General features: G+C 44.4%; 1 protein-coding gene across 4 annotated transcripts in view; it reads right to left on the bottom strand.

Annotated features, from left to right (window-relative positions):
- The window catches only part of DENND2B (DENN domain containing 2B), a 179,814-nt gene that overhangs the window by 88,567 nt on the left and 65,227 nt on the right, over positions 1 to 26,020 (bottom strand). The window contains exon 1 of one of the 4 annotated variants that reach the window (XM_066366228.1): positions 24,774 to 24,984. The exons of the other annotated variants lie outside the window; for them this stretch is intronic. The gene's annotated coding sequence lies outside the window, so the exon portion shown is untranslated. Of the gene's footprint in view, positions 1 to 24,773; positions 24,985 to 26,020 lie in introns of those variants that run through there. 4 annotated transcript variants of the gene reach the window in all.

Raw genomic sequence — 26,020 nt, 5'->3', positions numbered from 1 at the left:
TGTTATCCATTTCTCCCCTAGGAAGACTGAGAGGAGGGGGCAGTGGACAAGTGAGTGGACACGGGGCCCATCTTGGTCTCAATGGATAGGCTAGAGGCGAAGAAAGGTATGGCTCTCATGTCACATTATCTCTTTGAAAGTATATCAGACCCTTAAAACACTTTCCTAAATGAAAGGAGAAGTCCAAATCTCACCCTGGAAATTTAGTGTCCAAATAAGGGTCAGTCAGTGCGAGAAGTTAGTCTGTTCCAACCTCGCAAGCCCTGTGAGAAGCAGTTCCCAGGCTTAGGATTCCACTGACAGGTTGTAACCCCTCAAAGCACTAATGGGCACATTCTAGTGGCTAATTTCTCTGACCTTCCAGATGGCTAGACTGGGGACACACCCCAGCTGAGGCCCAAGGACATCAGTTCCTGGCAGGGAGTGTGCAAAAGCTCAGTGGCCCAGCCACGCTAGATAACAGCTCCAGTTTCAAGGACAGATTTTGGAAAGCAGAGCCCAGGAAAAAAGATGTCCTTGGAGCCACCTCTCATTTAACCACATAAGAGCCAAATACAGCCAAATATGAAGAAACTAACTATATCATCTTTTGTGCAATTTTTTTTCCAGCTCATCGCCTCATACCTAGTTTACTACAATGATCCAATTGTATATACGAAGCACTTCATCAAGTGCCAGCCCATAGGAGGCACTTAACTAAATGGGAAGTATTAGCTGTCACTATTAGCTCCCTTTATTCTTCCAGTTCCCGTCCTCCCTGCTCCTAAATGACAGAATTAGCATCATGGCATTCCTCTGGGATCCTTCATGGCCAATCACACCCGATCAATTTCTCCAGTTCCTCCAGAGCTGTGACAAATGTTACCAACCAATCAGTTTCCCTCTTTTGCCTTCCTCCTCTGCAGCCACCTTGCCCCTACCACCAAACCCTTCATTCCCTTCCACCCACAGACAAGTGCACTTCTCTCTCCAGACAGGACACCTCCTGCTCCAAAAATGTCCATCTCTGCCTCCATGTTTTTGTGCTCCAGCCATGTCCAGCCTAGAGTATTCTTCCTCTCTGCTTATGCAAATCCGATCTGGGTTCCAAGGCCCAGATTAAGGCCCCTCTTAAACACAGCTGGGAAACCATTTCATCCCCAAACAATGACTGAGCACGTCCTCTGTGCTGGGCACTAGGCCAGGCACTGAGGACACAGTAAGTTAAACAACACAGTCTTACAGGCTCCTAACTGGTGGGAGGGGCTTCAACATGAACCTCCTTGCTCACCTTAATCACAGGTAAGGGAATCAACTACCAGACCTCAGAGTCAGCTCATTGTGATACTTATAGGGGTTGAGATGAGCATAGGAGATGCAGTCCAGTTGGATGAGGTCTCCCTGCCTCTCCTTCAACCTTTCCAAGAAGCCACCAGGCCCAGTGTTTTAGAGCATATTGTTACAAGAACCTCATTCCCTGACTGACTTGAGTAGCACTGCCTCCTGACCAGCTTTAAAATTTTATTAGCTTCACAACTAGACTGGGTCCAACCCCATTCAATAATAGCCCTAGTCATCTACTCTTCCTAAAGACCAGGCCAAGGCCCTCACACTCCTGCCCTAAGCCAGAGAACAGAGAGAAAATGACAAATGCTCTCCTCAGGAGTTCCCAGACTTTATGACACCATGACTGCACAGATGATGGAGGTCACATGGGAGGGACTCCCTTAGGCCTTCCCAGGGTAATCTGTAATTCTCAGACCCTAACAGTAACTCCACTTTTCTCTGTCCTATTCAAGAAAGGCTATCAGAATATGAGTCAGGTTGCTATTCTATAGGAATAATCTTGCATATCTCCAAAATTATAAAAATAGGTAACCCATTCACATGAACCTTGCTCCTTTACCTCCTATAGTAACAAACATAGTAACCGTAACATAACATGACATCATGTCAACATAGTTCCTGTTTCCCCCAAACTGAAAACAAAAGGTTTTCTTTTCTTTCTTTTTTTTTTTTTGTGGCAGAGACAGAGAGAGAGAGAGGGACAGATAGGGACAGACAGACAAAAAGGGAGAGAGATGAGAAACATCAATTCTTCGTTGCGGTTCCTTAGTTGTTCATTGATTGATTTCTCACATGTGCCTTGACCAAGGGGCTACAGCAGACTGAGTGACCCCTTGCTCAAGCCAGTGACTTTGGGCTCAAGCTGGTGAACCTTGCTCAAACCTGACGAGCCTGAAGCTGGCGACCTCAGGGTCCTCCGCGTCCCAGTCGGATGCTCTATCCACTGCACCACCACCTAGTCAGGCATAAAAGAGGTTTTCCAGATGTAATTGTTGTATCTTTTAGAACCAGGGAGGAAGGGAGAATACCTAATCTGTCCCTATATTTCTAGCAATGGAGACTCAGTCTTCCTCATCACCCATCCTCATCACAATCTATCTGAATAAGCTCATCTCACATGAGACACAATGGTTACTTCATATAGCACTAACTGTGCAGCTTCCCACTAGTAAAAATACCTGTGGGGAAAGCAGCTGTATTAGGCTTGCTCACTGGTTTACCAGCTACAAGCACTTTGCTTGATAAGTGCGTGAGCATGTGGCAGCGCCATGTGTGGATAGTCTACTTAAGGCTGCGGGTGCTTGCCCTCAGGGCAGATGACAGGTGGCGGATTGCAGATTGCCTGCCCACCACTGTGAGGGGCCGTTTTGCTGTTTGTTCCCCTGAGAAGTGGTTTTGCCTTGCCTGTGTGCTCGTCCACTGTTGTGATAATCAAACGGTAATGGCCCAATGCTTTTCAGCTCTGCAGTTTTTCTACCGTCGGTCCAAATCCAATGTGGACCTGCCTGGCCTCAGCCATCAGCATTACATCTGGCATAGCGGACAGAATTCGGATCAGATCCGTATGGAGTTGCTGACACCCTTGAAGGATAGTGTAGAGCAGGGGTCCCCAAACTTTTTACACAGGGCCCAGTTCACTGTCCCTCAGACCGTTGGAGGGCCGGACTATAAAAAAAAAGAGTGAACAAATCCGTATGTACACTGCACATATCTTATTTTAAAGTAAAAAAACAAAACGGGAACAAATACATTATTTAAAATAAAGAACAAGTATTTCAATGGGAACTATGCTCCTCTCACTGACCACCAATGAAAGAGGTGCCCCTTCTAGAAGTGCGGCGGGGCCGGATAAATGGCCTCAGGGGGCTGCATGCAGCCCGTGGGCTGTAGTTTGAGGACCCCTGCTGTAGAGGACAGGTTGTTGTTCTCCAGCATATGGTTCTGTTTTTTACAGCCTTGCGAGAAGAAACCAAGAGCTCTATACAAGAGGCTGCCCGAGGTCCAAAGCTCCAGGGTGAGCTGCAGTGCACTGACAGCAGCATGAGCTGGAATGTTCACCCGAGAGAGTTGCAGATCTGAGAACTGCAGATCAGACTACAGGCTGAGAACCAGTGATGGCATAAACTGGAATGAGCACTGGAGAAGGAGGCTGGCTGCTCTCGAGAGCTTCAGTGTGAGATGCAAGCTGAGCACCAACAGTGTCTAACACTGGAACTGTCTCTGGAGAAGGAATTACAGGTTCACCAGCTGCAATTTGCCCTGGAAGTTGAACATTGGCAACGATAGTTGTTGGAGAAACAACTTCAGGTTCAAGAACTCAAGTTCCACCTTCAGGCAGAGAGCGGCAGCCACAGGAGCTGAAGCAGGTGCCGAAGAAGGAGCAGCATCCATGCTGACAGAGTGACTCTGAGTCTTTGGAAGCCGGTGCTTCCAACTCCTCCTCTTCTGAGGGAGAGGTTCAGGCTGAAACGGCGCTCTGCAGACTCAGAGCCCAGCTGGTGGTGGCCCAGAAGGTAAAAACCCAGCAGCCAAGAGCACTTCAGGGGCAGGAACAGCTCCCTCTGCAGGCAGTAGAGCACTCTGTGGTCAGCCCTACACCCAGGCACAGCTGATGAATTTAGGGGTGAAATTCAGGCAGAAATCCACCGACCCCCTGGCAGCCTGGTTCCTGCAGCTGTGGGACATAGGAGTGGATGGCATCATACTTTCCAGAACAGAGATGGAGAAATTGGCTGCCATTACCACACACTCCTCCTTGAGGCAGCATCTTCAGAACTGCTACGATAACCCAAGAAACCATACCCTATTAGAATGGGTGATGGTCACCATTTATATAGTCTGGCAGAATGCTGAAGACTTTCCAGGGGCAGTGAGTCGGTGACAGTCCTATAGTGAGCTCCCCTGGGTCCTTCAGGAACTAGGTATGAAGAATGCTGCTTTCAACCCGAGGTCCCGTGGGCCAGATGTGGAAGTGTTTATGGCAGGGATGAGGAGCCTTATTTTCTGTAGCACCCCATCAGCCCTTTTTGGGTCCCCAGTGGCTATCTTGAGCCCCTATGTAGGGTAGCCCATCAGTGCAGTTAAACAGATGGTAGCGGATTTGGGGGAGCTGGAGACAGCACAGGACCATAAGGCTATGAGGGCTGCTGCCCATGCTGCCCCTCAGACTAACAAAGAAAAATGGGCCTGTTAAGTTTACCCGAACACAGACATGGGTAGATTTGATTGCAGCTGGGTCAGTGTAATGCTGGCAGTCGAGGCCAGGCAGGTCCGCACTGGATTCAGGCAGATGGTAGAGAAACTGCGTAACCAGAAAGCATCTGGCCATACCTGCTTATTGGAAGTTTTTGCAAAGATAGGCAAGCAAATAAACAACAAAAGGGAAAGAGTTAATAAACAAAGGAAAATCTGCTATTTGCAGTAAGGGCAAGGGAGCAAGGAAAACCACACCTCACAGTGGCAGGAGAGCGATCTGGGAGAACTGCCCCCAGGGGAAGCACCCATAACCTTATATAGACTATGCACACATCCCCTGCTCCGTGCTCAAGCACTAATCAAGCAAAGTGCCTGCAGCCGGAAAACCCTCAAGCAAGCCTAACAGAGCTGCCCCACAGTCAGATGGGGAGAAACTGAATGGCAAGTCTAATAAAGTCCTGTTAGAGCTTTGGTGGCAGCTTGAGCTGGACCAGAGGTTCCAGCCACTGAAAAAGCAGGGGAAGCAGGTGGCTCCAGCAGCTGCCAAGAAAATGGCTGGTGTTCAGGTTGCACGGCTACAGGATTACTTGTTGGAGACAGCTGTGTGAGAGGAGGATCCCCAAGACCTGTTGTCCCAGTTTGAATAAGGGAAAGGCCATCGTCCAACAGGGATGACGGGGAGGGTTGGCAGAGGCCCCATGTGAAACTGGCAATGCACTGGTCCACTTCTAACGTGCAGCAGGTGTTGGCCTTAGAAGATAACAGGTGCTTTTCTGCAGTAGCAGCAGCTAAGAGAACTGTCAAGGAAGCACATGTCTTGAGTGTGTTTGACCCCGCCGGGCCCTGTGAGCTTGGACTTCTGAGGGTTTAGATGGGGCTTGGGGCAACGGGCAGAGTGCTAAGAAAAGGTGCTGAGGTCCATTAATAAAGAGCTATGTAGCTAGTAGCCCCTAATATACTTTTACTTCGGTGATTTGCACAAACAGTTGGGCTGTCTATCATGAACTGATCATTGAGCGATATAATGGACTCTCAGACTGCGACCAGAGGCGGGCACCGGCTCCCTTGCTGGATAGCCAAGCCACTTGTGGACAGTATGAGAGACCCTGATGGGGGAGGCACAGCTCCTGCGGAGGCCCTCCTGCACCAGGAAGCTGCTCCCATCCAGTTGTAGAGACCCACCAAGGACACTATATGGTTTCCATGGACACAGCCCTGCACTATTTAGGACCTCCCAGCCTATTGTAGGGTAGGGGGCTAGAGGTGGGCCTCCAGTTAACTCCTTGGGCAGAGTGCTCAGGGAAAATTTGTGAAGGGCACCTTTGTAATTATTGTACAACTTGTGCTGTTGCTGTAATCTGTTTGTTTCTATAATGTACCTCATTCCTCGCACAGGGACAATCATAGAAGATACCTGTGGCATAGATTGTGCAGCGAGCAACCATAAAGGAGTGGAATGGGTGGAATGTGGGGAAAACACCTGTGTTAGGCTTGCTCGCTGGTTTACCAGCTGCAAGCACTTTGCTTGGTTAGTATGTGAGCACATGGCAGCACCACATGTATAGTCTATGCAAGGCTACGCGTGCTTGCACTCAGGGCAAATGGCAAATGGTGGAATGTGGATTGCCTGCCTGCCACTATGAGGGGCCATTTTGCTGTTCATTCACCTGAGAAGCGGTTTTTCTCCTGCCTGTTTGCTCGTCCACCATTGCAAGAATCTATTAAACAGGAATGGACCAACGCTTTCTGGCTCTGCAGTTTTTCTACTGTCTGCCCGAATTCAGTGTGGCCCTGCCTGGCCTCGGCTACCGGCATTACACCTCCCCTCCCAGCAGGCTGACAGTCTCAGTCCATGAGAAGGAAGTTCGCACCTTTCAGCTTACCCAAACCACCAGGCACATGTTTAGACATGCAGACCCTCAGGGGGCTTTTAGAGGTTAGGATCTCCAGAAAGGCCACAGCTACCGCTGATCAATCCTACGCCACCCATGAGCAGTCCAAGGGATCCGTGAGCAAAGCCTCAAAGAAAGGGCAGGACAGAGGGAAGAACCTGCAATCCGTCTTCACATCACCAGCATCTAGCTTTGAGCAGTGTCTGTATAAGCAAAGCTTTGCGTCCAACTGAAACAAGCAGCTAGTGTTTGAAAGCTGTGGCATCCAGACAGGATCATCTCCTACTCGACTGGCCCAGGCTCCCCCAACTCAGCCACCCCCAACAGGAGGTCTCTGGTCAAAGGCTGGAGGGACAGCCTGGGCCCACTCACTATCGTCAGAGACTTAGCTCCACATTTTCTGTCCCCTTGCACCTCAACCCCTCCCTCCGCCCCTGACAACTCAAATGTTCAGTCTCCGCATGTGTCTGTGCCTGTGAGTCTGGGTTTTATTTACACTACCCGTGTCTGTTGCTAGCAACAGAACAAAGTACTTTAAGGCAGTAAAGGCAAGTCGGCCAACTGGCTTGCTGCTCCCCATCCTGCTTCCAGCTCAGGAAGAGGCTGGTGGAGGATGAGTCAGGTTCCAGTCTCTCGTGGGTGCCTACGGCTCTGTGCACTAGGGGGACAGACATGGTCACTGCCATGCAGGCCCCAGCCACCAGCCCTCCCTCTTCTTCCTTGGAAGCCTCACCCAAACACCTCATTCCCTCACCTGCCCAAGTGCTGACTACTGTTGAAAGGGAGAGGTTCATAACCAGGATTCGAAAAACCCAGCCTCCTCCCTTGTATGCGAGGATGTTGTACAGATAAATAGGCATTGTCTCTCAAGACAGAGACTCGAGAGAACCAGTCCAAGGCTGAGTGTCACTGTTATGTCCTCTCTCATCTCGTTATTCTGCTGCTGACAATCTTCCGAGTTCTAGTATCAGACTCTTCAATAAAATCAATAGTAATTACTGATCACTGCTTTGTTTCCGCTGAGAGAGAAAACAGGAGATATGACGTGATGCTTGCCATCAAGGAGCTGACAGACTAACTTAGGGAAAGGAGATGCACTAAGAAGTAATTCAAATGTGAGATGCTGACTGTAAGTCCTCTGAAGGACAATGGGTGGGATTGCAAGGGCTAGCATCGCTCTGGACAGGGTTTCTGTGGGAGTGGAAGTGTGAGCCCGACCTTCCAGACACACAGTAGTTGGACAGAATAAGACAGGAGGCTGTTTGAGATGAAGAGTTAGACTACGGCTCAAGGTCCCAGGGCAGGAAGAATCACACTATCAGGCCGGTAGTGTTTTCCCTTATCCAGTGGAGGTTCAGGCCCGGGCGGGAAGGAGGAAAGCGACAGCCCTGATTTGATGAAAAGAAAATCCTCACCTGAGTCACCCTGCTCTCCAGTCAGTCCCTCTGTTCCTCCCTCGGTCAAGAGCACTCTCAGTGTTTCCTGTTTCCTGTTCCCATACGACTTTGACATCCTCTCTCCTACAGTGCACAGAACATAGGCAGCCTAACTCCCTCAACCCAAAAAGCATCCTGTTGCAACTCTTGGTACACACAAGGTTCCTGTTCCCACAACAGGACAAACTTCATGCTCTCCCAGTTACAATGTGGGTCTGGAGTTTGGTCTGTTCTTCTGCTAGTCTAGGTCAGGCTAAGTCTGGTTTTTTACTCACTAGAGTAGGGGAAGGGGTATGAAATTGTAAGTAGTCTCTGGTAAGCCAGGTCAACAGTCTCTCCTTCCATTCCCACATACAATCATGCGTGCATTTAACTAAAGCATGCCAAACACCAACTGTAAGTAAAACAGCTGTGTTAGGCTTGCTTGCTTGTACTTTGCACGATTAGTGCGTGAGCATGTGGCAGAGCCACGTGTGTATAGTCTATGTAAGGCTACCGCCGGTGCGTTCCTTTGGTGCAGATTGCTTGCTCGCCACTGTGAGGGGACATTTGGTGGGTCGCTTGCCCACCACTATGAGGGGAGGTTTGCTTGTTTGCTCGCCCACTAACAGGAGAAGAGGTTTCCCCTTCCTGTTTGCTCACCTGCCTTTGCAAGAATCTAATAAAAGGAAATGGCCTAATGTTTTCCAGCTCCACAGTTCCTCTACCACCTGCCCGAATACAATGTGAATCTGCCTGGCCTCAAACACCGGCATTACACCAACCTTGTGTGAACTAATATGCTTCGTGCTGGCTGCGACACCTCAATGCATCAGGCATGGGTCCATCCTCAAAGAGCTTCCATGGTAGGAAGGTGGCCACAATAGACACATGACTATAAACAAAAGCAGGAAGATTACTGCAAATACTACTGCAAATGTCATTAGAGAGCTGAAATGCTGTAGACATAGGAGAGAGGATTACTTCCAACTGAAGAAGCGGAAGGTTTCCTAGAGAGGGGTGCCCTTCCTCTGGGCCTGGAAGATCACAGAGCAAAAGGATAAAGGGGCGACCCCGGGCACATGGACCTATTGATACAAGAACCGTCTCAGAGGCAGAAAAGTACGAGACACATGAACAGCAAGACGTTCAGCCTGCTGGGAGTTTCACTGGAAGTACACCAAGAAGAAGGGAGAACAGGCAAGACAAAGAAATGTCAGATCGTAGAGCCAAATTAAGGATCTTTTCTCTGGGAAATCAAAATTTTCCGAGAAAGACATGATGGGTCAGGACTCTTCTGCTTCTGAAAGACAAAGCAATACTCAGAAACCTAGGGACGACTGCAGAAAAATCTGATCGTGTAGTTCACCAGGACTGAAGATCAGAGGTAGCGTAAGAGGAGGAGGGAGCACGAGTAATCAAGTCCCTGGCTGGAATTCTTGACTTTGAGGTTCAGGCTGAACAGCAAAATAAGTGAGCAGTCCCCGGGGCAGCTAAGAGGCTACGTACACCACAGGAAGGCCGGAGAACCAGGCGTCTGCAGCAGACAAGGAAGGAATAGGAGGTGGAAATAAATATTCAAGAGATTGGGGAGGGAAGGGAATTTCAAAGTTTAGGATCCTGAAAATGAAAAGGCTGCGAGCGACAAGGCCAAAGGTATGGCCATGTTATGAAGACCTTAAGAAGAATGAAGATGAAGTCTAAGAGTTGAAAAGACTAAGAGACTGTGAGGCCAGAGCATGGAAGGATTCTCAGTGTAAATGCTCAAGTCCTAATTATGCTCGAAAAGGCACACAGAAAGAAGGCTGTAAGCCCCAATTAACATGGAAGTCCAGAGGGCATCAGCACCACGAATGGGGAAGGGAGATGTATGTGAAGGCAGGGACTGACTTCAGGTGGGAAAGGTTGCCAGGCAGGGTGAGAAACAAGGTCAAGGAGTAGAGAGAATCAGGGGGAGGAGGTGAAGTTGCCCCATTCATGTGGGTGGCAAAGAGGTGAGATCTTTACAGAAAAGCCAGGTTTCAACTATGTAATAAAGAAGTGGGAATATTCAAGGAAAGGAAAAGGTAGAAAACAGGGGGCAATATCTCTTGTCTATCTGATCAGGCAAGATAATAAAACTATGACAAGAGAAAGGCAAGGCATGCAAATGGGGCATCCTTTTCTTTCTTTCTCTTTCTCTCTCCCTCCCTCCCTTCCTTCCTTCCTTCCTTTCTTTTTTTGCATTTTTCCAAAGTTAGAAGCGGGGAGGCAGTCACACAGACTCCCACATGCATCTGACCGGGATCCACCCAGCATGCCCACCAACAGGCGATGCTCTGCCCACCTGGGGCATTGCTCCCTTGTGGCCAGAGCCATTCTAACACCTGGGCCAACCCTGCTCCAATGGAGCCTTGGCCGCAGGAGGGGAAGAGAGAGACAGAGAGGAAGGAGAGGGGGAGGGGTGGAGAAGCAGACGGGAGCTTCTCCTGTGTGCCCTGACCGGGAATCGAACCAGGGACTTGCGCACGCCGGGCTTTCGCACTGCCGCTGAGCCTACCTGCCAGGGCTGGGGCATTCTTACACACTGGTGGAGGTAACTATAAACCAGCACAACATTTTTTTCCATTTTAAAATCATTTTATTTTTCGATTACAGTTGAAATTATTATATTAGTTTCAGGTGTATACTCCAGGGATTAGACAATACATAACTTACTAAGTGATTCTCCCAATAAATCTCACACCCATCTGACACCCTTTGTACTTTATTACAATATTATTGGCTATATATATTCCCTAGGCTGTACTTTCCATCCCTGTGACTACACTGTAACAACCAATTTGTACTTCTTACTCCCTTCACCTTTTTCTCCCTTCTCCCCAACCCCCCTCCCATCTGGCAACCAGCAAAACGTTCTCTGTATCTATGAGTCTGTTTCTGCTTTGCTGTTCATTTATACTTTGTTTTTTTAGTTTCTATTTTTGATAGTCTGTATTTATTGCCATTTTATTGTTCATATTTTTTATCTTTTCCCCCCTTCTTTTTAAAGAAGACCCTTTAATATTTCATATAATACTGGTTTGGTGGTGATGAACTCCCTTAGCTTTTTCTTATCTGGGAAGCTCTTTATCGATCCTTCAGTTCTCAATAAACCAGCACAACTTTTAAAAGACAAGCCACAGACAGGAAGAAAATAACTGCAAAGCATATAACTGACAAATGATTTAAAATTCGAGTACATTAACTTTAAAAAACAATAGGAAAAAAGATAAAAACAAAACAAAACAAAACTGAAAAACATGTAAAAGAATAAACAGACAATTCAAAGAAAAGGAATCCCAAATATTCAATCACAGGTGAAATCATGCTCAAGGTTTCTGGTAAATCAGAAAAATGCAAATTAAAGCAATGAGATATTATTTCATATTCATCAGATTGGAAAATACTGAAAAATGTGAAGTCACTTAAGTGTTAGCAAAAATTGGGGGAAAGGAAAACCCGTATGCACTGCTGGTATAGCATTATAGAGAGCAACCTGGTATAACGAAGAAAAACAGTGGACATGCACCCCACTATACGTATCTAATGTACATAAACTCCTGCATGTCCTTGTACAAGGATGTTCATCACAGCATTGTTTTTAATACACAAAAAGCAGAAATACTTTAACCATCTCTCACTATCATATAATGGTGCAACATAGACCAATTAAATTGAATGGTTTTACACATGCTTACTTTTCAAAAACGACATCGAGTCAAACAATTCAAACTGCAAAAGGCTGCATGCAAGAATGGTGTCACATGTATGAAATTTTGAAATACATAGTACTATACATTCGTTATGGAATTACATGTATATAAAAGAATAAGATAAACATGGTAATATACCAGATCAACTGCAGGAGGAAAAGGATTGGGGAAAGCTTTAGTTCTATCTCATATTAAAAATATTTTTTGGCCCTGGCCAATTGTCTCAGTGTAGAGAGCATCAGCTCAGCGTATGGATGTCCCGGGTTCAATTCCCAGTCAGGCCAACTAAATGGGAGATGATATTTTCAAACAACAGCTCAGATAAGAGCTTAATATACAAAATATACAAAGAATAGACACTTCTCCCAGGAAGAAATACAAATGGCCAATAGATATATGAAAAGATGCTCATCTTCACTAGCTATTAGAGAAATGCAAATCAAAACTACAATGAGATACCACCTCACACCTGTTAGATTAGCTAGTATCAACAAGACAGGTAATAACAACAAGTGTTGGAGAGGCTGTAGAGAAAAAGGAACCTTCATTCACTGTTGGTGGGAATGTAAAGTAGTACCTCCTTTATGGAAGAAAGTATGGTGGTTCCTCAAAAAATTAAGAATAGAACTACCATATGACCCAGCAATATCTCTACTGGGAATATACCCCCATAACTCAAAAACATTGGTACATAAAAACACAGGCACCCCCATGTTCATCACAGCATTGTTCACAGTGGCCAAGACATGGAAACAACCAAAAAGCCCTTCAATAGAGGATTGGATAAAGAAGATGTGGTACATATATACTATGGAATACTACTCAGCCATAAGAAATAATTACATAGAATCATTTATGACAACATGGATGGACCCTGATAACATTATACTGAGTGAAATAAGTAAATCAGAAAAAAAACTAAGAATTGTATGATTCCATACATAGGTGGGACACAAAATTGAGACTCATGAACATAGATAAGAGTTCAGTGGTTACCAGGGGAGGGGAAGGGAGGTGAGAAAAGGTGGTGGGGGGAGGGGAGGGGCACAAAGAAAGCCAAATAAAAGGTGATGGAGGACAATTTGACTTTGAGTGATGGGTATACAAATATAATCAAATGTCAAAATCATCTGGAGATGTTTTCTCTGAATCTATGTACTCTAATTGATCAATGTCACCCTGTTAAAATTAACTGTCTAAATAAAAATTTAAAAAAAAAAATTTTTTTTTAAAGAAAAATCAAAAAAGTTAATTTTGCACAAAAGAATAGAAACAGGAAATAAGGGCGAGCTGGTCTGCCAACAGCAGAAGGCTTTGCCCTGGAATAATGCAAGAAGTTAGCGAAAAAGAGAGATTGTAGACAGAAAAGTAACAGTAGCTCTACAAAAACGAGAGGGCGAGCAGGGCACGGAGGTTCTCACCTGGGGTGAGAATCTTCAAGAACAACACGAAGGCAGCCAGAGAGAGGGAGGAGGTCAGCTGGGGACAGGTATCCCCGACTGACGGGCAGAGTATGAGTTAGAACTACATAGTTCCTACAATCCACACAAAACGTTAATAACAATTCATACTCCATTTCACATGCTGAACCTACCCTGGAGAACAGTTCCTTTCTGTAGCTTCAGGAACAGGAAGCAGACTCGGTTAAGCTTCCTGGGGTAAAGCCCATCACAAGAACAGCCTCAAAGGGAGTTAGCTTTTCAGGCCAGACGGTCCCCTCCCCCTCTCCCCTCATAAACTTTCAGAAACCCTAAGGAAACGCCAGTCACGACTTAAGTATCTGTGATGAAGAAGGTGACTGAGGCAACAAAAGAAATGGTCTCATGGTGGCCTTGGTCTCAGCTACGCAACCAGCAATTCTATTTCTCTAGAATTAGTAAAATAAAGGTTAGGGAAAGTGAGAAAAGAGGGCTGGCAGAGCAAGGTGGTAGTCACATGCAAGCCTTGCATACAGGCAAACCTGTGAAACGTCTAAAACCTGAAACCAACCCAGAAAGCACTGGCTGTACGGCATACACAAATCAATACAAATGTGTATCTCCCTTCTGGGCATGGTTCCCCCTATTACACAAGCCCCAGAGGGCTGACAGTTGTTAAGAGATCATAGGAAAGTACACCATCTGAGATTCCATGGGCATCTACTGAAAGTAAGCCACTCTTTGTACCTTCAGACTGGGATTCTTGCCCAAGGAGAGCTACCTGCATTTCCACAAGCAGTCAGCTTCATCCCAGGCCCCAGAGCCTGAATTTGTCCTGTGTCAGTGAAAAACCACTATCAGTTTTTCTTTACATTAACTGTTAATTGTGCTCATGGCAGCTTTTCCTGTTTTCTAAGATCACTACTACAAAGAGGAAAAGGTAGGTGGCTCAAATTCCCCTCATTCTACCTGCCTCTGACAAGCAAGGATGACAGAGAGCAAGGGACACTTCTGCATTACCTCCCTGTCCTATGGATGTTTCTCATCTTCTGGAAAAGTCACCAGCTCCCAAATAGGCTCTCCCTCTGGGTCACTATAATCCCATGATTTGCTTGTGATATAGCGCCATTCAGCATTTTCCCAGGACTGGTATTATCTAGACGCGATGATGGTCATTTCCAGATCAGAAGCAGTCACCCAGATAAAGCAAAGCGCAATCCCGGCTTGGCATTTATGACCCAAGAGATAGAAGAGTGGGGAGGAGTACATGGGACTCGTTCACCGGATCTCTCTCCACACTAAGTCAGCCTCCCATCTGTAAACGAACGAAAAGTCCAATGTCTGGTACTTCAAAGGGAATGAAACACTTGGTCAGTCTCCTTCCTTCCCAGGACTATTTTAACAATTAAACAAAATCTGAAATTAGTTTTAAAGATTTTATTTATTGATTTTACAGAGAGAGGAGTGGAGGGAGCAAGAAGCATCAACTCATAGTTGCTTCACTTTAGCTATTCATTGCTTGCTTGAAGTATGTGACTTGACCGGACAAGCCCAGGGTTTCGAACCAGCAACTTCAGTATTCCAGCCCGATGCTCTATCCACTGCACCATCACAGGCCAGGCCAGTCCATAATAGTTTAATCTTAATACAGGCAAGAACACAAGTTACAGGGCTCTGACTTTCTCCTAGAAAGTTAGTCCTTCCATTGGTTTTCCAAAGCCTGTGGATGTGCCCTTAGTTGGAAATACAGATTATGGAGTAGAGCACATAGAACTCAGGATTTCAGAATTGACTGCTGTACAATTCTTACAAACTCCCAACTAAAAAAAAGTGATATTTAAAGAAGATCATCTTAGGGGATTGGATAAAGATGAGGTACATATATACAATGGAATACTACTCAGCCATAAGAAATGATGATATATCCTCATTTACAACAACATGAATGGACCTGGAGCATATTATGCTAAGTGAAATAACTAAACCAGAAAAAACTAAGAACTATATGATTCCACACATAAATAGAATGTAAAACAGAGACTCATGGAAATAGACAAAAGTGAAGTGGTTATCAGATGGGGTGTTGGGAGGAGGGGAGTAAAGAGGGACAAAAATACAGTGGCCGACAAAGATGTGATTTTGGGTGATGGGCACATAATACAATGAACAGTTCAAATGCTATAGAGATGTTCACCTGAAACCTATGTGTTCTTGTGGACCAATGTCACCCCATTAAATTTAATTTCTAAATATAAATAAATAAATCCATCTAAGGGGTATGATGACTCTACATGCTCCCGGGTATTTTCAGCTCTATTTTTCTATCAGGACACTAGAAAGTTATATAGACACATCATTAGCTCAGCTCCTTACAGGGTGGTTTTCACTGAGTTGCAATTTCATGTAATACATTTGTACTTTATTCGTAGTCACCGCAAGAGAGCTACAGGAAATCTAAATCTCATGAGCATTTGCTGTAAAAAATAGTAAAGAAATGTCCTGGTTGTAAAAACAAGAAAAAAAAAATATAACTCTTGATTAAAAAGTGGTAGATTATTATCTACTATATAATTCAACATATCCAACAAAGATATACATATAAGAAATATCAGCCTGACCAGGTGGTGGCGCAGTGGATAGAGCGTCAGACTGGGATGCAGAAGGACCCAGGTTCGAGTCCCCGAGGTCGCCAGCTTGAGCGCGGGCTCATCTGGCTTGAGCAAAGAGCTCACCAGCTTGGACCCAAGGTCGCTGGCTCCAGCAGGGGGTTACTCGGTCTGCTGAAGGCCCACGGTCAAGGCACATGTGAGAAAGCAATCAATGAACAACTAAGAAGTCGCAACGCGCAATGAGAAACTGATGATTGATGCTTCTCATCTCTCTCTGTTCCTGTCTGTCTGTCCCTGTCTATCTCTGCCTCTATAAAAAAAAAAAAAAAAAAAAAAAAATCTCATTAAAATATAAAACTGACAAACAAAATTTGTCAGCCTTGAGAAAATAGTATGTTTTCTTCTGCCTAAAGGTAAGGCATCAGAAGGTCAGTTTCCACGACTACCAAGGAACACAAAGTCCAAGGCCATTCATAGAAGCCACCTTAATTAACCAGATCAGGACACTCGCATGCTCTTCTTGTCTTTGGTGTTGATGATCTGTTTCTATGTTATTAACATGATTACGGCCTCTCTTTGCCAGTTACTACTGTGTGCCAAGCATTGTTCCCAGGTGTTAATTATGTTAATTCATTTAATACTCTAAAACTATCATATGAGGTAAATGCTAGCAATTCTATTTTACCAAATAAGAAAACTAAAACCAAAGGTCATACAGCTAGTAAAAGGAGAAGCCAGAATCCACACTATGTCGGACTTTGAACTTCCTACTGCTACTAAGTACAGAAAGATGCTGTCTTTATTATGTCTTCTGTAGCCAGCCACCTCAGTTCCTCGTCTGAAAGGATAGAATATAAAACCTATGAAATAATGTATGTAAAAATATTTTATATGTTGTAAGTTATTATTCATGTATAAATTACTATCATTATCCTCCAGGAAGAGATGCATAAAGCAGAGCTGACATTTTTTTTCCTTTTTTGTTGAATTTATAGGGATGATGCTGGTTAACAAAATCATACAGGTTTCAAGTGCACAATTCTATAACACATCATCTGTACACTGTGTTGTGTGTTCACCCCCTAGTCAAGTCTCCATCCATCACCATTTATCCCGCCCATCTTCCTACACCTCCTCCCCCCGGCAATCACCAAACTGTCGTCTGTGTCCATGAGAGCTGACATTTCTGCTTACATGCACACACACACCAGCAAAGTCAGCAGGAAATGCACTCCAAACACAGCCTCACAGAAACACTTTTCTCTCAACATTAAACCTCATAAAACCATGTAAGTCTATGGGTCAGTCACTCCCTTTAACATAAATGTTTGGCAAGATAGTGAGAAATCATCCCACTTCCAGACTCTACTGGGCACAGCTTGTTTCGCTTTGGAATCAAGGAGATGCTGGTGTTAAGCCATTTGGCCTTCTTTTCTCCCAACTCCCCTTTAACCTCTTCTCCTTCGGTGATAATCATCCTAGAAGTATTATTTAGAGAGATGTCACAGGAGGAGGGATTTTCATTTTAAGTTTTCACTTCTGGCTCCTCCACAAATCCACGTCTTTAGCTCAAAGTTCTTCAGAACTTTGAAACCTACAATATGTTTCTTTCCTATAGGTTTGATGACAATGACCCAGGAGAGAGCTGGGAGAGAGGGAAAAAAGAGGACGGGAGGGAGGGAGGAAGGGAGATACCCTTCCTCTCTCTAAACTCAATTTTTAAAAAAAGCAAGCAGGGACTCACTGGCCAATTCCCCTAACATTGGCACTACTTAGGTGATCAAGTGTGTCTCCTCTAGAGGGCTCCTGCTTCAACCCCATCCGCATATCACAATTCTTTTCCTGTCCTGTATTAATCCCCTTCCCCATTAGTTTCTTCCCACCCCAACCAGTGGACAGCAATGTCTACTCGAGCACAACAGGCTTAAAAGCTGTTGAAAGTGCTTGGTGTTTTCCTCACCTTGCCTGCCCCCACCAGCGCTGCAGCTCTGCTGTACAGCAACCACCCACATCTTCACTCTTCACAGGTGCACACACCACACCACCTCCTCCTAACATACATCATACATCAGGCTCTCCCTGACAGCTCTCTCTTCGTCCTGGCAACTCTAATACCTACATGGAGGGATTCATTCAAAACTCTTGTCTCACGACTGACACCCTGACTTCAATGTTACTTTAGTCACCCATACCCATGAACAAACTCTGCGCTCTGTCATTGCCTGACACTACGTATCTCAATCTTGTCCTAAAAAACCCTACCCCCTGACCACAGTTTCCCTTCCTAGCTCTTGACCTTTTTACTACCCAACAGCTGCTCTTTGACCTTGCTCAAGTCTCTCTTTCCTAGTTTACATCAGCCACCACCTTTCTGTCCTTCCAGGCAAGGATCCATGATCCAACACCCCCCCAAATCCCTAGCCCCTTTCTCCTTCACCTGGACCTACGTGTAAAGCCCACATTCTGGAGCAGCTCAATCATCAGTCTACTCCATTCCCAGTGAAAGCAGCTAAAAATTGCTGATCAGAAATCAACACATCTAAAACATGTCTGAAGACCTTTTGGAGATACATTCCTGAACTATTTATGGATAAAAATGGTATAATTTTTCTTTTTTTTTGCTTCCAAAAATGCAGTGGACAAAAAGGGGTATGGACAAGGATGAAGATGAAACAAGCTAGTCCATGTGTTGAAACAGCTGACTGAGGCTGGATGATGGATATATGGGTGTTCATCTTCTATTCTGTATAATTTTGTGTATGTTTGACATCTTCCATAGTAGTTTAAAAAAAAATGAAACCACTTAAGTGAAAGATTAATGGGGAGAGTGCCAAAGGTCACCCACAGATGATCTGCTAGTTATAAAATGAAAACTATAATTTAACAATAAAGAAATTTGGCTGGCCCTACCTTAAGTAGTGACCAAACCTAGCATCAATGATAGTGGGAAAACCAGACGTTATGTGCCTCTGATCTGCTGCATCAGAAAGGGTTTTTTTTCCCCTCAAAACTTTTATATCTAAATCTAATCAAGCCTATATCTAATTTGTAGTTTACAGAAAATACAAAAGAGGAAGAAGCTAAACAATATTCAATATTCCAAAGAAACAATCAGATAAATCTACATGGCAAATAAATTTACGTTGAAAATTTTAAGAAAAAAGGAATGCCTTAAACCGAATCCATCATTTCCCACTTCACCCCTAACAAATACTTTCCCCTCCTGTACTTTTTCCACAAAGTCACCCCAGTTTCTACAGGTCGTCCCAGACGTGTCGTTCTCCTTACTCTGGTTCAATCTGTCATCAAGCCCTACAAATTCCACTTCCTTAAGGTCTCGTGTTCACCTCCTCCGTTCCCCTGCCACTCTTCCCTCAGATTTTAGTATCGATAGCTTGACTCACTGCAATCAACTTAAAACCCATCTTCCTGTTTCTACTTTTACTTTCTTCAGATCTGCTCTCTATACTTTAGCCAAAGTGACCTTGCAGATTAAATCAGGTAACACCAGGGCTCAAATCCTTCTAGCAGCTCCTGTGCCCACAGCAGTGCTTCCCAAAATGTGAGAAGGGACTGCATGACAGGCACTCAACGTCATGTCACACAGCATTCAATGGCATGAAGTCACAAGGTGACTGAGTCATACATTTTTTACTTCTCACTAGATTATGAAGAAAGTCTACATTTGCTGCTGTCTTTAATACTGGATAATCTCTTAAGAGACAGAAGACTTTCATAGGTAGCTAAAATTTTAAAATGCTTTTTTGTTTTCATTATAATTACTTTAAAAGTTATTTTCTGTGTATAGTAAATCATATTGATTTTGCACTTTAAGAAAGCGTGATAACGTTTCCTTTTAAAGTAAATTTAAGAGTGAGCTGATTTAAACATCATGTAAGCCCGGCCTGTGGTGGCGCAGTGAATCAAGCATCGACCTGGAACACTGAGGTCGCTGATTCAAAACCCTGGGCTTGCCTGGTCAAGGCACATATGGGAGTTGATGCTTCCTGTTCCTCCCCTCTCCTCTCTCTGTCTCTTCCTCTGTGTGTGTCTCTCTCTCTTCTCTAAAAAACAAACAAATAAATAAACATCATGTAAATAATAGTTCAGGTAGTAAGAGGCCATGGTGATTTGTGAAGATGGTAAGCAATGAATTAAATCTGGGGAAAACAGCCCAGTGGCATCAAATTCAAGTTTCTCTGTACAAATGTGGTCATTTCAAAATAAGTTGATGTTTTTCTCCTTGAACTAGAAAGCCCCTGTAACTACCTCAAGGAACAGAAGGCGCTTGACTTCCAAGATGAGGTTAGATCAAGGCAATGCCCCCTCTGCCAGGCTCTCAAAGGCACTGGCTTTCAGGTTCTGAGCCACCTGGTAAGAAATCTAACTACCCCTGGGGCCACCAGGCTGGAGGGACCACAGGGAGTAATGATGGGGTAATGAGGCGGATCAAGAAATTGCGCCCACATCTCTGTCCCCATCCTGTTTCTTTTTTGTTTGCTTGCTTGCTGTCAATATTATACAGTACAGCCAGATTCCTTTAATTAATATTTAGGGAGCATTGCATCAATGGGGGTGGAGAGAAAGCGATAGAGCTGAGCCCCCACCCTATTTTCCCAGTTCAGACTTCGGCTGAGCCCAGCCCCAGCCCTGACTAAAGCTACATGAGAAGACTCCAAGCAAGAGCAAGACGCCCCAAACCATGAGAAATAATAATACACTTGTTGTTGTTTAAGCTTCCACCATGTGTAGGGATGGTGTGGTGTGCAGAACAGCGGTCACCACAGCCCTGACACGGGCCTCTGCAGTCTCATCTCGACACTGCTCACTCTGCACGGCTGCATACGGCACAGCGACAAACGGGCTGAGTGCGCCTAACTCTGCCCACCTGCTGCACTCCCGTCTTTGCACATGCTGATCCCTCTACCCGGAGTGCCCCTCCTTGCCTTGTCCACTTGGAAAGTAACTATTCATGCCCTAGTTGGACAGCTGTCAGTTAGTGTCATCCTTAACTACAGAGGTTGCCAGTTCAATCCCCGGTCAGGCCAGGCCACAGACAGGAACAGATCGGTCTCTCTCTTTCTTTCTCTCTCTCTCTCTCTCTCTCTCTCTCTCAACCTCTCCCCCCCCCCCGCCTAAAATCACTGAATAAAACAATTTTTAAATAACTATTCATAGTCGTCGAAAGGTCCAACTTTAAAAAAAAAAATCTATTCCTCTTTCAAAATCTGAACCAGCACCATGTCCTGTGTGAAACCTCATCTTTTCCACTCTTCCCACCAGCGACTGAATTAATCCTGTCCTCCCAGACCGCCTATACAGAGGCATAAATCACACACTACAGAATACTCACCCTTTATATGTCTTGTCCACTACACTATTAATTCTTCAGGGCAGCAATTATATTTCTGTCTACAGCTGGTTCTACAAGGGGCCTAATGAATGCTTGCTGATCTGAAGTAGTTTCCCCTTCTGTTTCCTTATTTAGCCTATATCTGCTTTTAAAAAACCATTTTGGTTTAAACTCTGAGCTGACAGGGACAGGAAGAATGTCGGGTCAATGCTACTTGCCTCAGCCTCTCAAACCCTAACTTTGGGTTCCAGGACTTGACTTAATCTGACCCTTGAATAATGCTTTCTCTTTCAGGTTCACAATCCTTAGGAGCAGCAACCCTCGGTTGACCCAGCATTAAAAGCTGACTTTTTAAATACTATTAGGTGGGACCTACTAGTTCAATATCTGGGGCATAAGCTTCAATAAATATTATTTCTCTTCCTTCTCTCACTTCAAACTTCTTCCTTGATCTATCTTCTAAACAGATTAATAAATTTCTTCCCACTTCTTCCCTTCCCCAGAATCCCACCTTCCTGGGCCTTACTACCCACCCCATCAGACGGTGGCCTCGACTCTCCTCCGCACCAAACCATGCATCTTTAACACGCAAACGCCTCCCGGCTCCCACTGCGTCAAACCTTGTATAATCTGAAAGAGAGGCTTTGATGTCACAATATCCAGGTCTAGTGTGTCAAAGTGAAATTTTTCAGAAGAGGATTGATGCAATGCTCCCTAAATATTAATTAAAGGAATCTGGCTGTACTGTATAATATTGACAGCAAACAAGCAAACAAAAAAGAAACAGGATGGGGACAGAGATGTGGGCGCAATTTCTCGATCCGCCTCTCTCACTAAAGGCTTTTCTGGTAAACTGAGTCAGAAATGTTCCTCTACAAATGGTTATGGTACATACTAAGTAAGAAGTATAACTAGAGTTTGAATATAGATAGCCTCATTCACTGAAAGCACTAAAGTGGACTTGACAAATTTTGTGTAAAGAGCAGATTAATAGGAAAAAGCTTATTTTGGGTTTTTATCAAGTACAAACTTATAGTTTAAATGGAAAAACTGAAACCATAAAAACATGGAAGTATTTTTATAATTCTGATGAGTGAAGAAAAATTTTCAAAGTATGACATGGGGGTTGAGGGAGTCATGATTTTCAATATCCTATATTTGCCTACATAAAAGTTTAAAACATGTGAAAAGGGAACAATTAGCATAAACAAAGTCAAAAATTAAAAAGAAACAAACTGGAGGTAAAAATATCAACAAACAATAAGGCAGACAGTGCTAATGTAATATCTACACAAAAGTCCTTATAAACCCTATGAGAAAAAAAAATAACAGAAAAATGAACAAAGGCCCTGGCCGGTTAGCTCAGTGGTAGAGCGTCGGCCTGGCATGCAGAAGTCCTGGGTTTGATTCCAGGCCAGGGCACACAGGAGAAGCGCCCATCTGCTTCTCCACCCCTCCCCCTCTCCTTCCTCTCTGTCTCTCTCTTCCCCTCCCACAGCCAAGGCTCCATTGGAGCAAAGTTTGCCTGGGCGCTAGGGATGGCTCCATGGCCTCTGCCTCAGGCGCTAGAATGGCTCTGGTTGCAGCAGAGCGATGCCCCGGATGGGCAGAGCATCGCCCTCTGGTGGGCATGCCGGGTGGATCCCGGTCGGGCGCATGCGGGAGTCTTGTCTGCTTCCCCGTTTCCAACTTCAGAAAAATACAAAAAAAAAAAAAAAAGAACAAAATATTTGAACAGAAAATTCACATAAAAATAAGCACAACTTCCAGTGAGCGTGAAGGGTATTCAATTTTAGTAATAATTAAAGAAATCCTGTTACATTAAACAATAATAAATCCTTTCTCATCTATCAGATTGGCAAAGATGAATGGCACCCACATCGCCAAGGGTGTGGTGAAAAGAGGCACCTTTATATACTGTTGATAATAAGTAAATGGATGCAACTTCTTTGGAAAGCAGTTTGGCAATATTTATTAACATTTTAAATGAGCCTAACACCCTTTGATCAGCAAATCTTCCCTTCTAGGAATTCTGCCTAAGGTCATACAAGGGCAAAGCCAGCTGTATACTGCTGTTTATTGTAGTATTGCTTCTAAAAAAAAAAAAATTGGAAACACCTCAAATGTCTATCAATAAAGCTTAATTAAAATATGATACATCCACCTGAAGAAACACAATGCTGCCCTTAAAAATAATGTGCTGACATGGAAAAGTAGCCGAGGTAAATTACCAAGTGAAAATTTTTCAGGAGAATAGAACCATTTTTAAAGTGGTAAAATACACAAAAATTTTGCCATTTTAAGCACTTTTATGTTTATAATTCAGTGGCATTCACAATGTTGTGCAATCATCACCACTATTTTCAAAACCTTTTCATCATGAAAAGAAACTCTATGACCCTTGAGCAATAAGTCCCCATTCTCCTCTCTCCCTAAACTCCTAGTAACCTCTAATCTACTTTCTGTCTCTATGAATTTGCCTATTATAGATATTTCAAATAAGCAGAATCACACAATATTTGTCCTTTTGTGTCTGGCTTATTTCACTTAACACGATCATCTCAGGGTTCATCCACACTGTAGCACATGTGAGAACTTCACCCCTTTTTACGGCTGCATAATCCTGGCATATACCACATTTTGTTTATTCGTTCATCTGTAAATGAACACGTGGCTTGTTTCCACCTTTTGGCTACTGAGAATAACTCTGCTATGAACATTGGCACACAAGTATCTGAGCCCCTGTTTTCAATTATTCTGGGTTTACACCTAGATAAGTGGAATTGCTGAACCATATGGCAAGTTTTAGCTTTTTGAGAAACCAAAAAAATTTGGTTCCACAACAGCTGCACCATCTACATTTCCACTGGCAATGTATGAGGGTTCTAATCTCTTCACATCCTCATCAACACTTTTATTTTTCATTTTTTCATCAGAGGATAATCTTCTTTTCTTAAAAAAATTAAAAAATATATATATATATAAAATCTAGTGTAGAAAATAAATTATCTATTGTTCCCCAATTCTTAACAATGACTACAATTCTGGGGCATGGGTTTATAGGAGAGGCTTGTATTCTGACAATATTTTTCTATTTTGTAAACATTTTTGAAACAAATGTATTGCTTTTTGTTATTAGAAAGAAAGAAAGAAAGAAAGAAAGAAAGAAAGAAAGAAAGAAAGAAAGAAAGAAAGAAAGAAAGAAAGAAGAAAAGAAAAGAATCTAAAATAAAAATGTACCCCAGACTGTTTCCTGAGTGCTGGCTAATCTGAAATTGTTAACACATCACAGTCTGTGCATTATGCAAACAGCAATATGCTGCCCTGAATCAGCAGATGTGAAAAGACCTGAGCCTTGGTCCTGCCTTTGCCACCTTGGGCACTCAGTTTTCTCGCCTCTAAACACTGAGGAACATCGGACTGGATCGGAGTTCCCAACCACTATGCCAAGAATGGGTTAGAGCTGTGCAGACAGTGACCGCTTCCAGCCCTGGGGCAGCACTGGGGCTCAGTCCGACCAGTAGCCTCTGCCTTACTAAAATGATCCCTTTCCGTGTGTGCAGGGATATGGAAAAAGATTGGGCAGTGAGTGCTGGGGCAGGTAACCTTTCCTATCCCTTCCCTCACCAAAACAGAATTCTACAATTGTGCTGAACTAACCAGGGATGCTGAAGAAGAGGCTAGAGAGCCTTAGGGGAAATCCAAACATTACAGACCCAGAGGAGAAATGAAGATCCTCTTTCCCCAAGGAGAGAAGCAAGCACAGACGAGGACTCAAGAAATGCCAATGTTAAGAAAGTCAGCTTATATTTACTAACTCAAGTGTGTCACCTGAAGCCACAGGTCCTGAAGTCAACAGCAAGGCGCAGTGCCTGGAGCCATGCTGCTCCAGGAGAGGCATCCCCAGATTCCCTGCTGGGCAGCAGACTAGCAGAAAACCTGCCTCCATGGGAAGAGGCACTGCGGCCTGGATCAGTGAAAGCCCAGCAAAATCCTCTCTTCCAGGTGTCCTCAGCCTGTCAGTTGCCAGCACTGGACTTTGCCCTTGAAATTGAACTCCGGAGCTAAAGAGATAATCTCCCAGGCATGTCTTGTGTAAACCTGGCTAATCAACAGAACACACTATGCTGAGCCTGCCTGCTGTCCCAGAATATGTCTGCCAACCAGAAGGTCGTGCTGAAGGAAAGGGGGAGGGCGCGAAGGGGGCTTATCCTGGCATAACAGAATCAAGTGTCCAGATGGGCATGTTTTAAAAATCAATCAAGCAGCTGTTTAGAGATAAGCACACAGTTGGAAGCCTCATCCAGAAGTGATATGGGTATCATGAGGAGAGTCACTGTGACCTGGGGGCAGTTCTGTTGAGGTTACAAGGTAGGCCACCCTAGAAATGCTAAAAGTACAGTATAGACATGAAACTCTAGGTTAATGAAAGAAGGCATACCAATTAGTATCTGGCCCTCACACCCTCATTTGGACCTGAGCAAGCCTCTTAAGTGGCAGTTCTCAACCTCTAACAGCAGTAGGCGCTTTTAGAAGCTTGTTAAAATGCAAGTTCTCAGGCCCCATTTCAGAACTACTGAATTGGAAACAAGCTCTCTAGGTGAGTTTGGAGCACATTCAAGTCTGCAAACTGCCACTGGCCTGCTCCAGAGAGCTCCATAACCTGAACTTCAGACCCCCCAGACTTCCCTTAAGTTTAAGGGACTGGAATAACAACTCTTAGTTACCCCAATAAGATAAACAAGTTTCCTCCCACTCCAATTCTATCTTCTGCATGGTCACATAAGTTTTTTCTACCAACCAAATTCAATTGTGTTCCTTTTCTGCTTTCAGAAGAACCACCATCCCCCAATTCCTAGAACCTTTAAGCCCTTCAAGATCTGACCTTGACCAATCACTTCAGCCTCAGCCCCTATCTCACCTGTGTGTCCCCACTCATGGCGGGTGACCATCTATAGCCCGCTAAGTGAATCAGTGCTAAAAAAACACTAAGGAATCTTTCCTAACCATGTATCTTTCCCTCTAGTAGCAAAGTAGGTACTAAAACAGACAGGAATAGGGAAGAAGGGAAAGGAGAA

This window comes from Saccopteryx leptura, chromosome 1, assembly GCF_036850995.1.
Source record: "Saccopteryx leptura isolate mSacLep1 chromosome 1, mSacLep1_pri_phased_curated, whole genome shotgun sequence".
NCBI classification, from domain to species: Eukaryota; Metazoa; Chordata; class Mammalia; order Chiroptera; family Emballonuridae; genus Saccopteryx; species Saccopteryx leptura.
Note: the sequence above shows the minus strand (reverse complement) of the source record. Positions and strands in the feature narration are given on the sequence as shown.